Source organism: Cygnus atratus, chromosome Z, assembly GCF_013377495.2.
Source record: "Cygnus atratus isolate AKBS03 ecotype Queensland, Australia chromosome Z, CAtr_DNAZoo_HiC_assembly, whole genome shotgun sequence".
In the NCBI taxonomy this organism is placed as follows: domain Eukaryota; kingdom Metazoa; phylum Chordata; class Aves; order Anseriformes; family Anatidae; genus Cygnus; species Cygnus atratus.
In genome coordinates this window covers 48,979,673-48,990,220 of record NC_066396.1, presented here as the reverse complement: position 1 = coordinate 48,990,220, position 10,548 = coordinate 48,979,673, and the positions used below count along the sequence as shown (strand labels likewise).

The 10,548-nt window shown below is 44.7% G+C and overlaps 1 protein-coding gene across 5 annotated transcripts in view; it reads left to right on the top strand.

The window, feature by feature from the left end:
* Nucleotides 1-3,259: 3,259 nt before the first annotated feature.
* The window catches only part of CDC42SE2 (CDC42 small effector 2), a 78,245-nt gene continuing 70,956 nt past the window's right edge, over nt 3,260-10,548 (top strand). For 3 of the 5 annotated variants that reach the window (XM_035569363.2, XM_035569361.2, XM_035569359.2), the window contains exons 1-2: nt 3,260-3,516; nt 3,741-3,798. The gene's annotated coding sequence lies outside the window, so the exon portion shown is untranslated. Of the gene's footprint in view, nt 3,517-3,740; nt 3,799-3,910; nt 4,035-10,548 lie in introns of all 5 variants that reach the window. The other 2 variants (XM_035569362.2, XM_035569358.2) reach the window with 1 other exon arrangement.

The window sequence follows — 10,548 nt, the reverse complement described above, 5'->3', positions numbered from 1 at the left end:
GCCCCACCTGTCAGTCTGAGCTCCTCTTAATGCTGACCCTTAGGGCTGGACTCATTTTCGGCGTGGGTTACGAACAGACCCTTGCATCTGGCTGAGCGAGCAGAGCTGAACACATTGCCTCTCGCTAGCCGAGCCACATTAAATGACCGTACTCCTAATTCCTTGCCTGTGGCAACAGCAAAAGAAAATGCTTCTGCTGAGAATGCTGTCACGGAGGTACACAGCTGCCACAGCTCAGGAATGAAGGTACGGTCAGCTGCTGCAGCTCAGTGAATAGCTGACTGAACCACTTGCAATTGCTTGTCCACACCTTCTCTGACTTGGGTATGGCAACACCAGAAGTAGAGGAATCCCATGCTGTTTATGGGTCTTATACCCACACGCTGCTGCTTAGTCACAGCTAACATGTTTGTTTTATTGTTCATTTAAAAAAGAGAACAACGCATTGTTAGATTCGGAATTATAAAGCGTTTCTTCCCTTTTAAAAAGCAACCATTCTTTCACAAACAAGATCAAAGCCAGCAAGGATGGATTTCTATTTGTTGTGTTTGGAATGCTGACTGCCAAGCACTCTGGCACACTGGGTGGGAAGAATGTCATTTATTATCAAAGGTTCATACAAATATTGAGTTATTTCTGCCTTGCCATTTTTTCATGCTTTGGCATGAGGTTCTGAGGAAGCAGTGGAGGGAAAACAAGTTTTGAAAGATAAAAATTCTTTCGTAACTTTGGATATAGAAGTAATTAGTAATAGTAATATTGTCAGGACTGTCACAGGGGAAAGAAATTAGGAGAACGGTCAGTATTCAGTCAGAAGGACACAAGAGAGGTACTTAGAAAGTGCTAAAGACAACGTGGCTGTGTTTTTGAGGAGCTAACTGTAATGAAGCAAAGTACAAACTGTTGGTCAGAGCTCATTTGTCCGACTCAGTTCAATTTATTGAAGGCTTAATTGAGTATTTTTGCAAGCATGGCTGGCTCTATACACAGTTTGTTCTCATACACAACACGATTAGTTCTTTGTTAGTAACTATGGCAGCTAAATATGTACCATCACTGCCAGAAGCAGCCTGGCACATGACTGTCTTCTGACAAGTCTTTGGCACATGCTTTTACAATGTAGATGGATCTCCTGATTGTGCTGCTGAACCTGGTTTGGAGACATTGGCTTCTTGCTGGTTTATGCTACTTGGGCTACACAAGGTGCCTTTGGGCACTCAAGTGTCTGTTGAGACACGTGGCAGGGAAGACGCCTGAAACAATGAACATTGCCAGAGCCAATCTAACATGGATAACTGTGGGTGCACACACTTTACACGTCCTTGTTCCTTACCAGAAATTGCCACAGGAAACAATTCAGACCATGTGTTATGACGGGGTCTGATGTAAATGCCGCAACATTCAAATACAGTGGTGTTGCTAATGTGGACAGTCCTTCATGGGAATCACTCTTGTGTAAGCACGTTTGGCCTAACATCCTGCAACGTTGCTGTGATTCACCCACTTCTGCGTGGAATGTGGCCAGTAAGAGCTGGAAGTTTGTACTTACATCATGTCTTAAGTGCACAGTATTGAAGTGACAAGTTGCGTGGCATTCCCCATTCCCCTTCTTGGTTTATACACTCAGCAAAACAGTATAATGTTCCTGCAGAAAGCTTTCTGTGTAAATATGCCTACTCACAACATTTCCATTTAACTATGTAGTTTCCTGCATAAGCTGCCACTCAACAGAATTTATGTTAGCATGTCTTCTTCAGAATTTCTTCAATATTCCCAAGAGTTTTTCAGGAGTCGACTCCTGAGAAACAGAGCTTGAGAAAGACAATGAACTTGTGGCTAGACTGACTGGATCTGCATCCAAACTCTGTTAAGTTTCTTGTTTTACCACATACTATACGTATGACCTGAGGCAAGCTATACTGCCTCTTTATGCAGCAATTTCTCATCTTGAAAATGGGCATAATACTTCTCTACATCACAGGGTTCTTGCGAACTAAAGTCCATTAAGAGTAATGAGAAGCTTAAACAGGATGGTAACAATGATTGCAGCTGTTCTTTGCAGGCATCAGATAATGATCCATCATCTAAACACTTGCAACAGAAACACCACCGGTAGAGTACAGGGCTGGGACTGGTGGTTTTCAGTGCACAGGGCTGTGGAGGGCAGATCAGCGGCTGGATGTGGGGATCTGTTCAAACACCCCTCAACGCTGCACCCTTCAGAAGGCAATTTAGACATAACCAGATCTGGTACCTCAGTGGGTGCAGATAAAGACATCTATGGAAAATGAGCAAAATCATTTAAAAAGTCTGGAAAACAAAACACAAGTTTTCAGATGATGCAGTTTTTTTTAAGACAAGAAATCTGTATTAAGTGTAAATGTCAGGGGGATTCATACAGGCTGAAAACAGAGACTGAAATGTTCTGAGTAGTTTTAGATATGCTTGATATGCTTTTCAGACAAATGGTCTCTCCAGTTTCTTTCTCTGTGGCACTGCCCAAGCTCAGCTAACAGGAAACTCCTTAGCCCTGCCATATTTTCAGTTTTAACCCATGCTGCTGAAGCACACAGGCCGTGCCAGGTGAGCACAAGCAGCACATGGGCGAGACAGAGGAGGATAGCGGCCTCTCGCAGTCTGGGGACCGGGAACACGACAGAGCTGAGGTGTCAACGTGCCACGTTTCGTATTTGATTCACGCTTGCCACCTGTAGCTCAGAAAACCGAAACTTTTTTTATTTTTTGGGAGACAATACACGGTCTGAGCGAATGCACAGTGCACGGCATAGTGACTCAGGGCGGTGCAACACCTATTTCGGATGAGCGAACCGTTTGGTGGTTCGTCACCACTCAGCGAGGCCAGGTGTACCCCGCCGTCGTGCCCTGGGGTGCTGTCCCGCAGGGGACACAGTACAGCCGGGAGAGGTCCCCGCTGTGCCGAGGGGGTTGGAGCTGGGCGACCCCCGGAGTCCCTTCCAACACAGGCCTTTCTGTTTTCCCCTGAGGGGGCTGCGCGGGGCCTTAGGCTTCCTCCCGAGGCCGGGCTCCGCAGCGTGGCCGCCCCCCGGCGCCAGGGGGCGCTGCGGCGGCGGCGGCTCGGCGGGACCGGGCGGCGGCGGCGGCGGCGGCGGCGGCGGCGGCGGCGGCGGCGGCGGCGGCGGAGGAGGAGCGGGCGGTGCGCGGGGAGGGCTGACGGGCAGCCGCCGCCGCCGCCCGGCCTCCTTTGTCCCCTCCCCTGCCGGCGAGCCCAGCCCAGCGCGGTGCGGTGCGGTGCGGTGCGGGCCGCCGCGGGGATCCGCTCCGCTCGCCGCCGCCGCCGAGGTCGCCATCTTCACCTCCGCCCCGGCCGGGCTCGCCGGCAGCCCGTGAGGGGCCCTGCGCCGCGCCGCGCCCGCCCCGCTGCATGTGACCGCGCCGGCCTCCCCCGCCGGCATCGCCCGCAGCCTCCTCCAGGAGGGCGGCGGGGACGGGGCGCGGCGGGCGGGCAGACAAAGGAGCGGAGCGGAGCGGGCAGCGGTGAGTGGCGGGGCAGGGAGCGCCGAGCCCCGCCGCCGCTGTCGGTCGGTCGGTGGGGGGAGCCGGGCAGGTGGGGCCGGGCGCGGCTGGGCCGGTGCCGCCGAGCCCCGGGAGGCGCTGGCGGGGCGGCGGCGGCCGTGCGGGGGGTGTCAGGTGCGGGGCCCCGCTCCGCCCGCAGGGCTGGCCCCGGGCTGAGCAGCGCCGTGCCCTGTGCTTCTCGGCAGGTCGGCGGAGCGCGGCGAGCCGGGGCTCCTCCCGCGGAGGTCGGGCATGAATTGAACCGTGAGTCCTCCCTCGCTCCCTTCCTGAACTCGGGGGGGGGGGGGGGGGGGGGGGCACGGAGCGGTGGTGTTGCTACTGCCTTTTTTTTTCTGCTTTGCCACGAAAACTTTAGGTTTTCAGCGACGTGCACCTGAACGGGCTTCTCTCGCACCCGGTGCAAAGACATCCTTCGTATACTGGCTACATCCTTCGCCTGGCTACAGCGCGTTAATGTGAAGCAGCGTGTGCAGCCTGCGGTGAGGGGTTGCCCGAAGTTCTTGCTGTGTCTGTTTTGTTTGGTGATGGGCCTGACTTCATCCTCAAGGACAGGCAGCCGGCCTCAGATCTTAGCACGCAGGGAGCCCTTGTAACAGTAACGCTGTGTGGTTCCCTGTAATTAACCGAAGAAATGGAGATCAGAAGGCGCGTTTTTCCTCACTCACGAGGAATGTGTAGTCAATACCTATTTGCATAGCTCGTCTGATCAACAATAGCTCAGTCTAGGTACAGATACGTTTCTGAGAGTTGTGCTTGACATTGTTGAGACAGGTACAGTTTTGAAAGACGTAATAAAACAACTGAATTTCTCTTGTAATGACTTTTTCAAGGTTAAAAGGGATTGTTGTAGATAACGCTGCAGACTGGGTTTAAGCAAATTATTTCAAGCGTTAATGATCTAAGTAGCAGCTCAAATAAGCAGTGAAATCTTGCTCTGTCTATAAATTTCAAGTAAGCACGTAAATTGTTGTGCCATTACATACTTCATTGCTCTCTTAAATTTAATTTTGCCAATTAGCTTAGGTGAGAAACTATAATCTGGATACTGTTGTCTGAATACCTAAAATTATTTTGCTAATAGTTTATATTTTCTATATGATTTCTGCTTTGAGGAAAGGGGTGTTCTCCCTTCCACGGGAGATCAACTATTCAGCATTCAAGAAACTTCCTGGTGAAGTTTCTGTGTGTTTAGACCGAAGATGTATAGATTGGAAATCAAAAGATTGTAGTACACAGTCTACAAAATATTCTAATCCATTGGAACACAAGATGAAGAACATTGAACCTGTTGGCAGGTGTAATTTGTTGTCCAGAAATGTTGCAGCTGTACCACACATTATCTTTGATATAAAACCTGTTTTCACGAACAGTATGAAGACAATTTACTTACACTGCCATATAACCACACAAAACAAATTACTTTGAAGCTTGTTGGTAATTCTGACCTGATAAGCACGTCAGAATCTTTGTGGTGGCTTGCAGTATAGCCATCTGGGGGAATGCTTGCGGACATGGTGTCAAGCCACACGGTGACAAAAGAAAAGGCAGTTAGAAATGTTTTGAACATCCTGTCATGGTTTCTACTGACCAAAAAATAGATATAGTTGCTTTAGAAACAGGAAGGGTAGAAAAGAAATTCAGTTTGTCTTCAAAGTGACTTTCTGATTTTTTTATTTTTTTTTTTACTGTGACTCTTTTTGCTGGGTATCAGCGTGTTCATTGCGATGATCAAAACATTAGTCCTGGGGTAGTGTCGAGAAATCGAACCGTGTCCTATGGATGGAAGCGTTGCAGTAGCCAAGATGTATTAGATGTTCACACTTCACGTTTTTCCTCCAACAAGAAGCATAGTCAACACTGTTCTACATTTCTGGAAGGAGTAATGGCTTGTGGTGGTGAAATGACATTAATCAGCAGTTGCTGCTATAATTCATTGTCCACAGGGGAGGAGTTAGTCCAGCACCTGGTAACTTGAGCAAACCTTTCAGAGCTTGCACAAACCCTTTAGATGTTTGTGCCAGACCTTTTGACCCTCAAAGGTGGGGTGTGAAGGGGTTTCTTCTTTCTCTCTCCAGTAGGATTTCTTGCTAGCATTACAATTATACAAATACTCTATTATACAAACACAAATGACTTTCTTCACGCTACTGACATATGAATTACCAGGAGAACATTTCATTATGTGGTTTATGATTGAGGTGGCAGTTTCCTGGATTTCAGGATTTTTTTTCAAACTTATGGTAGTGTTGAGAAACTCGCTTTGTTTAATTATGATTCATAGACCAACCTTTAGGCATGAAACATAATGCTGAATTAAGTTACTCAATAATGTAAAAAATTCTAAGGTACTTTCTGAAAGCACCCTTCTTGCAGATCTTTCTGTTTGGTTTTTGTTTCGTTTTTTGTGAACTGAGCTTGTTGTCATGTGGCAAACTGTATACAAGCCTCGCAAAATACATTGCTAAGAAAATCTCTTGCCAGTCTGTTTTGCAAGTACTGTAATGACTCCTGTTAGTTCTGGTTTGTGTGCAGACATCGATGGGTTCTGGTCAGTACCAGCGAGTACTTGGGTAGAATTCAAATAGGACTAACTACACTTATTTTTGAGTCGTCCCATGACTGTTCAGTTTTCAGCCACTTCGTTGCAACTCTCAATTACACTTGACAGCCCGAGTCTAGGCATCGAGTAGCAGTGTTTCATGAAATACATCGCTGCAGCGCGTGTTTTTAGTAGATATGGTTCTGCGTGGTAGTAGAGACTGTCACGTCACATAAACGTGCACCTGAACGACCCAGTTATCTCTGGTGACCTCCCTAGCTCTGGATATCTTCTCTCACTGTATGCTTCTCTGGATACTCAGATACGAGGAAAGGGGTGATGAATAATGTGGCCCTTCGTACAACCTTGCTAGTACCTTGTTGTGTCACTTCATGGAAACACGTTTGCTACCAACTGCCCTACATGTTTAGTATTAGTCCCATGTCTCCTACTATTAATATTTGCGTGTTAGCAAATAACTGAGTTTTAAAAGAACTGGATGTTGTGAAAATACTAGTCACTGTTTTGATACCTCAAGTACAAATAAATGCTTTCTTGATTATGTTGAAGGATTGTAGGGAATTTAATGCTGTTTACTCCATATATGTAGTTAGGACATACATGCCTGATGTCTAATCCAATTTTATCAATTCTTAAAGCAGGGCTAACATTCAGGGTTTTTTTTTTTTTTTTTTTTAAAGTATTAGAGTTCTCTTGCTTTTTTTCCTGTTGCTTTAGATGTACTCTAGAAGCTAAGCATACATGATGATGACTGCACAGCTGAATGATGTTTCTTTTTCAAGAACAAACTTACAAATAGCCTAAATTGAGACATGTTTGAAAAGCAGGGACATGGTGTTCCTTTCTGTAGCTGAACTGGGGGGGGGGATGGGGGGGGAATAGGGGTGAAAGGAAGAATGTTTCTGTGAAGCATGCTGGATGGGTTGGATTCCTTTTTGGTTGGAAAAAAAAATCAGTAAATCTCAAGAGGCTTTTGAGTCACTTAAAGATTTCAGGGTGTTTTGAAGCAAGTCGGGCTTACATGATTAGCATCTCTTGTTCTGTTGCATGAGTACTGATGATGTCAAGAAATACTAAATTCACACAAGCTACCTGAAACAAATGAAAGTGGGTGAGAGAATAATCAAACAGCTGCACTGACTGTGTTGGGGTAGGGGCTGCACTTAATGGGTAGGATGAGGAGGAGATTAGCAATGAGAGCACTGACTGTTTTCAACAAAAAGAATGCAAAAAAGTTAGGAGGGTGGTTCGGGAGAGTGCCCTGTCTGAGGGCCTGTTCTCAGTGCCTGTTGCATAGCTAGGTAGCGGCACTTCAGGACCCCTCCAGTCTCTTTCTACCTCTGTGTGTTGTGTGCAGGTGTAATTTAATCTTGCACATCAGCTTCTTAGTCCAGTGATTACCATTGTCCCCAAGAGGAACAGGTTTCTCTCAATAGCTTCTCGTCTCCATTCTGACAGGAACAGAAGTTTTCTTGCCTGTAACAAAAGCACGGTTACGTGAGTGCTCTTCCACCTTCCTTGTCAGTGTTTTTATTAACAGATGGGTTCAGAGTGGAGGGTATAAGGAGGAAGACATAAGGTGTCAGGGTTATCATCAGCAGATCTTGCAAGCTTCCTTGGAGGATGAATATCTTATATTAACTTCCTGCTCTGATTTATTTAACTGTCTGTCCAATCAGTTCAGTAGTATTCATCATGAAATGCAAAAGGGAGAACAGATACCTCCTCTGTGCACATTCAGCAGCGCACCAGGGTGATACATGGGAGAAAGCAAGCTGCTGACAACTGCACTCCCTGGAAAACTGGGAACTGCTCTTCATCTTGTTTCAAAGTTACGGTTATTCAACACAGAGCTTAAATGGATATCCCTGGGTCGTGTTCAATGAATCGCTTGCTTGTTTGGTGTTGAAGGTACGGATCATAGTGTAGGCCACTAAGTAGTGCTGCCAAAGGTCTAACCTATTGCAGTTACCTGAGGCTGTGATTTAATACTGTGGCTACTAGAAAACTGCCAGTTTCTTTGCTGGACAGAATTTGCATCCTCTCCCCACCATACATAATTGTTACAGCCCCACCATGGGCTATGATAAGACTCGTTTGCACTATATAAAACATTGTCTCCATTGCCTCTTCCTGGGAGGAGAGGAGGTACTAGAGGAGAGAAAAAGTGATTCGTTTTCGGCATAATAGAGGAAAAATTTTCGTATAAACAGATGAGGGTTCCCAGTGCTAGGGGAAGATCACACGTAGTGATGACAGGTCTGATCCAATAGCTTTTCACATCACGACAGAGTACTGTATTTATGGTTGTGCTTTAGGCAAGCAGGAATAAAATATTTTAACTATCTCTAACCAGTTAAGCTAAAACAGAGAGCTATTTTTTTCATGGGTATATAAATCACAATATAATGGCAAAACAATGCATGAACCAAGTAACTGGTTACAGACCGCATCATTGTTTGTTGAGTATTTTGGTGTCTCGTGCTTTTTTGCAAATTACTGGACAATTCTTTTTTTTGACTGTACATGCCTTGAACTTTATCAGTTACCTCATGCAGTTCAGATGTGTTTTCTCAAGAAAGCTTTCTTTCTACAGGATAGAAAGTACATTATCACCAAAGCATTTCCAGTCAAAATTTCAATTGTCCCCATAAGAAAAATAAGTGTCTTTTTGAATGAATTTGGAAATCTCTATATTATACTTAGCACATTTTCTGTCTAAATCATAGCCTTATTTTTGTATAGATTTTATATATATATACATATATACATATATATATATATGATTTTCCCTCACCTTTTGTAAAGGGATATCTGTCCTCTTTCTTGTAGTCACCAGCTGAATTTGGAGACTGTTTTTGCACAAGATTTAAACAGGACATTCATAAATTGCAACCCTATTTCTCATGAAATCAGTAATACTACTAAACATTGAATTACTACTACATGCAGAAAGCTCTTTGTTACTTTTATTGGTTGCTTTATCTTGTGGCTCATGTTCAGTAATTCTTGTGCTGACTGATAACATGTCTTTTAATTGGCCCCACGTGATGCAGCTATTCTCATCAAACCCCAGCTGCTAAAGGAACTCCACCTACTCCTTTAAAGCTTCCTGAGAACAAATTTTGACTTGAGCTCAATTACCTGTTTCCCCTCTTAACCCTTCAAGTGAATGGTGTCTTGCCCTGGTATTCCAGGTTGAAGTCCTTTTTGGAATAAGTTGTGTTTTGTAAGGTTTGTTCTTCCTTGAGATAATCAAAACAAAGTAAAATTAATGTAAAAAAGATTGAAGTTAAGAGCAGTCTTGTTTACCTGAACTGTATAAACAGTTTTTGAGATCTGATAGAAACACTTTTCTGTAGTCCAAAGTATGTGTAGTAGTTCAGAAACAGGAGCTTAGCAGATTTTTATTTGGTGGTGACATACCCAAGTCTGTCTACTTAGAAAAAAGCAGACAAACAGTTTTAAGTAACCTCTTTTTTTTTATGGGATGGGGCTGGTGGAGTTGTCTTCAAATAGTTGGTTTAGTTTTGGTATTTCATGTGCGTATTGCTTTTTAGTTGTTTTTTCTTTTTATTGTCCTCAAGCACAGGGTGCATTTAAAAAATAACTTTTTTTTTTTTCCCCATTTTGTAACATCCAGATACTGCCAATTTGTGAAAAAGTGTTATTGGCACTACTCTTTGTAGGTGGGAGGAAATCATTTATGGAGCTAATGAAAGACTACCTAAATCAGTAACTCTGGTACATTCTCTCTCTCTTTTTTTTTCTTTTTATTTTCTTTTTTTTTTTCCTCTGTTGTTCTATCAAAAAATCATCTTAGACAAATATTTAAGTGATCTGCTTTCACTCTGTTTTCACGGGGAGCATGCCACTGGTATTGGTGTGCCTGGTACAGCCAGGACTTGCTGCATAATCAAGTCTTTTTATTTCTGTTGAAATAGCGACTTTGAAGGATAAATCTAGGTGTGTTCAGCTCTGTTATTTGACTCCGCTGTAACCTGTTTACTGCTAAGCTGTCTTGTAATGGGTAAGTGAAGCTTTGTGATGCTCTTGAAAAATGCTAGTGGGACTTAAGGCTGTATTGAGGCAAATTCAAAGGGGCTGTATGTCAGTATAGGCACTCTATTGTGAAAGACATAATCGACTCTAACACGCTGTTTTTTCCCTCCTGGACCATCCCCCTGGTTGCACCACTGCCAAGCTTGTTATGCAGGCTGTAAAGAAAAGCCTGTAAATCCTTGCTCTGGAGCCTCTTCTTCACCCATGCATGGTTATTAAGCGTTTCTTCCACTTACTCCAGCCCTTTCCAGGGCAGTCAATGGGAGTGGTGAGTGACTCCTTTCAGTTTTGAGTGTTTCAAGTAAAGCCCTGGCTATCATGAACTTGGTGGTGAAAATCTCATTGAGATCCTAAACCCATTACAACTGTGC